This window comes from Micromys minutus (genome assembly GCF_963924665.1).
Source record: "Micromys minutus genome assembly, chromosome: 12".
Taxonomy (NCBI): Eukaryota; Metazoa; Chordata; class Mammalia; order Rodentia; family Muridae; genus Micromys; species Micromys minutus.
The window spans coordinates 13,014,369-13,020,580 of record NC_137981.1 but is presented as its reverse complement, the minus strand read 5'-3'; positions in this window follow the sequence as shown (position 1 = coordinate 13,020,580).

The following is a 6,212-nucleotide window of genomic DNA, read 5'->3' as shown; positions in this document are numbered from 1 at the left end:
ATCCTCTTTCATATCTCATGTCCCTCACCATCTTCAACCTCCCACAGTGCCTTATGTTTACCTTTTCTTCCTCTTTCCTTACATTATTGTTAATTATTATAATAAATATATTATACCATATTCTCATGTTTACTTGTTCATGTATATGTCATATTATTATATTCACTCTGTTGTTGTTTACTTCTCTCCAAAGTTTTAAGTTACTACAAAAGGGAATCACAGTAAATGACTCATGGTGGAAAAAATATTTCCTATCCCTGCACAGGCAGAACCAATATTGTGAAAGAAAACCAATACTGGGAAATTAACATGCAGAATCAATGCAAAGCACATCAAAATCCTCCTGTTATATTTCACAGGCTTTGCCAAGAGTCAAAGAAAGGTGTAAAATTGCCAAAAGTAAGCAATTTTTGTCACCCCACCAATCCCTGCACTCCCCGATGACACACTTTCTTGCCTGCCTCAGTTTACCTTGTGTTGGCAGGCTGGGTACCGGAAGTAGATATTAGCTAAGTAAATGACAATCATGCTATAATCCACAGACCCAGAGATGAGAAATGAAAAGGAGTGATCTAGGGAATCATGGGAAAGGGAAATAGAATAGATTTGCTGATGGACTTGAGTGGATGGGATGTGAAAAGGAAGAATCAGGCAGAGAGAGGGCAGAATGAAGGGAGGGTGTACTGTGAAGAATATTGTAACTGGAGTATTTGTGGGGTGATGTGGAAACCCAGTGCACTAGAAACCTCCTGGCATCTATGAGGGTCACTCTAGAGAAGAATCCAAGATATGGAATCTGAACCCGGCATCTTCTGTAGCCAAGCAAGTCTTCCACTGGTAGGACTTGAGCACCAACACAGCCACAAAACCTTTGATGGACAACTTGTCCTGACTACAAAATGTGCTAGAGTAAAGTGGTACAGAAATTGTCCAGTGCCCAACAAAGACTTGTCCGCCATGAGGCTCATACCATGAGAGGACACCAATGCCTTATGCTGCCTGGATGGTTAGGAGCCAGAGGTGAGAATGCCCAGAGAACTAGGTTAGAACCAAACACAACTGGTCACATGGAGAAGTCAGTGGGTGATTCCTAATGATATTCTGCCATATGGATATTTGGATGCCTAGCCCAGTTATCATCAGAGAGGCTTCACCCAGCAACTGATGGGAACAGTTGCATAGACTCACAGTCAAACATTAGGTGGAACATAGGGGAATACCCTCTGAAAGGGGGCAGGGAGGATTTTTTCTTTTATTGGATATTTTTTATATTTACATTTCAAATTTTATCCCCCTTTCCAGTTTCCCCTCCAGAACGACCCTTCCCAACCCCCCTCCTCCTGCTTCTATGAGGGTGCCCCCACATACCAACTCCCTCCCACCTCCCTACACTAACATTCCCCTACTCTGGGGCATTGAGCCTTGACAGGACTAAGGGTCTCTCCTTCCATTGATACCTGACAATTCTCTGCTACATATGTGGCTGGAGCCATGGGTTTCCTCATGTGTACTCTTTGGATGGTGGTTTTGTTCCTGGAAGTTTTGGGTGGGTGGGTGGGTTCTGGTTGTATGATATTGTTGTTCTTCCTATGGGGTTGCAAACTTTTTCAACTAGGCAGGAAAGATTCTAGGAGCCCAAGGGGTCAAGAACATCAGGAGAACATGGCCCAAAGAAACATCTAAGCAGGGCTCACAGTGACTGAAATGACAACCGGGGGGCATGGATGGATAGATCTGAGCTAGGTTCTGAGTATGTGTTATGGGTGTGCAGTGTTGTGTTTTCATAGGACTCCTAATAGTAGGAATAGACATTTTTTTCTGACATTTTCACCTGCTCATGGATCCGTTTCTTTCTACTGGTTTGCCTTGTCTAGTCTTGATATGAAGGTTTGTGCCCAGTCTTATTGTAACTTGTTAAACTGTGTTCAGTTGATATCCTTGGCAAGCTTGCCTTTTTCTGAAAGGAAATAGGAGATCTAGAGAGATGGGGTGGGCACCGTGAAACATGGAGAGAGGGAAACTGTGATTGGGATGTAATGTATGGGAGGGAGAAGGAAAAAAGTATAATTTACCAGTAGTGCTGTGTGAGGGACTTTACAGGGTCACACTGGTCACCATGTACTGTCTTATACTTCAACAGGGTCAGCAGGGTCTGTGGTTTGAATGTCAAGCAAGATAAAACCTCTCTGCTTGTCTTTCTCCTGCTCACCTCTTTTAATAAAGGCTCCACATGAGGTGCATTGAGAAACTCAGAGTTGGAGAGTTTCTAACTTTCTCCCAATTCTACACTCTGCATTCTGAACCAGAGACCGTGCATGTGGCACTGTTGGAGTACAGTAAATTCAATCACATTTTATTTTTGTGCATTCCAAATATAGAGCCATTTGTGCTATGCTGACATGTCTAGAGAAACAAGAGTATGAGGGTGAAGAAGGAATCTATTGTGTACCTGATAAAAAATCAGAGACCTACAACTGTTGGTTAATGATTTCAAGAGATACTTCTAGCCTAGCATCCCTTGGATCTCTAAATACACAAACTGCCATATCCCCATGTGGTCAGCAGGGGGAGACCGAGGTTCCAGGCTGAGCCAGGGTTGTTGAGAGACTGCAGGTCGTGGATCACCCTCTATCTGTATGAAAGACTTGGGCTGAAAAAGGGCTCAACCAGCCAGGCTTACTTGGAAGCGGTGAGCATCAGGTGACTCGCAGCACAGGACTATCTTGAATATAAGGCAGAGCCGACTCTACAGTCCTTCGGACTTATAGATAGAGGAGTGAAAGGCTGGCTTAAGTCAGGCCTTGGGAGGTGGAACTGAATGTGAGACTGGTGTCTAGTGGAAGTTGGATAGAAAATACAGGAAGGCAAACAAGGGGTACAGAAGTTGACGAGCTCTGAGCTGCGCTGGGAAACAGGACCGAGTTGGTCCTGGGGCCATCCGAAGGATGTCTCAGCCTTCTAGACTGCAGACTGCAGAGGGAGTCTCTTGTGTAATGTATGAAAGCTTCATTTGTCAATAATAAAGCTTATGGGCCATGAACTTGGGCAGTAAACGGGAGGTGGGAATTCAGGTATATTTCTGGGTTAGAGAGAGAGGCACGGGAAGGATTCATGCAGGAAGGCTGAGGAAGAGATTCGTGAACCTGGGAGGAGGTAACAAGCCACGTGGTAGGACCTAGAATAACCTGGGAGGTTCTCCTAGGTTCCAGGCCAGAAGTCAGGTAGTTGTGAGCTATCTGGACAGGAGGCCTGGCCTTTTAAGAAAACAAAGCCGCAGAGCCAGCAGAGGGTACAGGAAGGGGCTTCACTCTGCAGTCTCTCTTGGAGTTGAGAGCCCGAGGTCACACAGTGTCTGTGGCTCTCCTAAGCCTGGCATGGTTTCAGAGAAAGATCGATAAATGGGATAAAGAGAGGTAGTGACCCAGTTTGGATCTACTTAGGAAAAGCCCAGAGAAATGGACCAACCCAAGGGGGGAGAAGCTTTAGGAAACCAGCAATGGCAGCTTCATTAGAACGAGGTGAGGGGGGCAGAGTTAGCCACCACAGACACATGCTGGCCTGAGGAGCCTGCGGATTTTATTGGAGCTGCAATGGGTCTAAAAAGCCCCAAACTTCTGAAGTGGTTTGAAAACAATAAGAGAGAAACTAAACTGGGGATAAAAATTCATAGGAAAAGTTCTTTAAAAATAAGAAAGCAAAGTCTCTCTAAAGAAAAGAGTTTTCAAAAGAAAACTATTTGTTGAGCTGAATATGGAGAGATCCACAAAGACACGATGCATCTGGATCCCTTATGACTTTGTTTCTCTTATAAGCATCGAATAATTGTGTTTTCAATAATAATTGCAATTTTGTATATCATCTCTAAGAGAGATCAGAATAAACAGACTTACATTAGGAGAACATTGAAAGAAGGAATCCTAGATGGGAAATCATAGAGCAGAGGTTAGAGGATCCTTTAAATCAGAATAAAGAACCTTCAGAAGAATCCAATATGGAACCTGAAATAACAGCAAAAAATGTAGTTCCAAATTAAAAAAAAAAAAAAAAAACCTCACAAAGGCTTGAGGGACTAGAATGGCAACTCAGAGATACAGTATTTTGAGTTAAGAATCTAGAGCCTACTTTGCGATACTGTCTTAGAGCAGTATCATACAACAGATATATATTTCATTCTATAATGGAGAATTAGGATATGTACACATGCTGATATACCATACTATTAACACACATTCAGAATCTCAAGGGCTTTTGCCCTTGAGAAGAATGATTCTGAGACTACATATATGAGAGATGATGTTATCTTAGAGATGCCTTTACAGATTGGAGCTGGTGATGCCCAGGCATATGTACCCAACAGGATACAACAATATTTTAAACATTATGTTATGAAACACGTTACAGATTTATATTACAATCCTACAGGTCAAGCAATTGCAGAGAGAGGTCTAAGAGGACTTTAAAAGCAGTGCTCGCAGAACAGAAGGGGGATTTGAAATTTTCCAGAGGTAGGTTGAACAGTGTTTTATTGACTTTTAGTTTTTTTTTTTTAATCAATGAGACAGATAACACAGCTGCTAAGAAGCACTGGGATTTGGAAGAAATTAGTGAATTAGATCAGCCCATATATAGGATAGTCCTGGAGTGGAGGGCAAGACATATGTTGCATTAGGGAGGAGAGCTTGCCTTTATTTCAACAGGAGAGAAAGGTTGTTGAGTCATCCAAACTGAGGAAAATCAGATCCGAGTATGGGAGAACCTCAGAAGATCTTGACTACAAAAAGGAAGAAAGAAGAAAAAAAAGAGAAAGAGACAAAATCAATATAATCTGACCCCTCCACATGGGAATAGCTCTGAGACTGGCTGACAGTGTCCCAGCCAGAACTTCACCTATGTATAGCCAATAAGTCATGTTGGCTACAAAGTCTTTAGGTCTTATCATAGCATCCTTTCAAATAGCATAGATAAAAATCTAGATTTCAGTTTGTTTATATAATCTAAACTAACTTATGAGAGCAAGACATGTACTGTGCCTGCTCAAACAGAGAATCTTCTTAATTCTTTACACTGAACATTTCATACCTATATCAATGAGGAAATGTTTAATAGCTTTGAAAGTTTATATGAACCAGACACCAAAGAGGATAAGTAGCCCAGGTGATCCATCTTAGATTGCCTTAATATGTGCTTAATCAAAACCTGCTTCCAGGACAGCTTCAAAGAAAGATGCCACCTAGTTGTTCCAGCCTTTCAGACTGTTTCCAGTCAGGCCTTTATGTACACCTGCATTTTCACAGCATTCAGAGACTGGACAACAAATGCTATAGCTAGCTCTCCTAAAATTGACCAACATTCTTTTTTAGGGAGCCCCCAAAAGGAAAATGACACCCTAAATCAGCAATGAACGATTTTAAGAGGGCAACATTCCCATTCCCAAGAGGTGGGATGGATGGGTTTTGACCTTTCAATGGGTGATGGATGCTGTCTTAGGGGTTTACTGCTGCGAACAAACACCATGATCAAGGCAACTCTTATAAAGGACAACATATAATTGGGGTTGGTTTATGAGTTCAGAGGTTCAAACCACTATCATCAAGGTGGGAGCATGGCAACATCTTCATCTGAAATCAGTTAGTGGAAGATTCAATCCTAGATAGCCAGGAGTAGGGTCTTAAAGCCCACGCCCACAATTACACAAGGCTACACCTCCAAATAGTGCCACTTCCTGGGTCAAGCATATATAAACCATCACAGTTGTTAAAGAGGGCTTAGTCACAAATTTAATATGGTCTCTCAGGGAGGAGACAGAGTATAGACGGTTAGAATCAGGAATTTCTTTTTCTTTTTCTTTTTCTTTCCTGTATCCTGTTTTCTCTCTTATCTAGTGTTATATGGAAAGGGGATCAGAAGGAATAAAGAGGGGGATATAGTAAAAATAAACAGTAGATTATTAAATCTATTCTTAAACTGTAGAGCTACCTGTTTCAAAACTATGGAAAGAACATGTGGGATTTTATTTTTAGAGTATATAGGAAAAGGATCCACTATTGTGAAGGTAAGCAGTGTAAGATAGACACCCAAGATCTTGGTCAGTTTTCAGGTAGCATTGCAGTATCTTGAAGTTAAATTTGTCACAAACAAATTTCTGGGAACACAGTTTTCCAACTCCAAACTTGATCAGCTTCTCATTGCAAACATTATTTGAGGATCTTTGA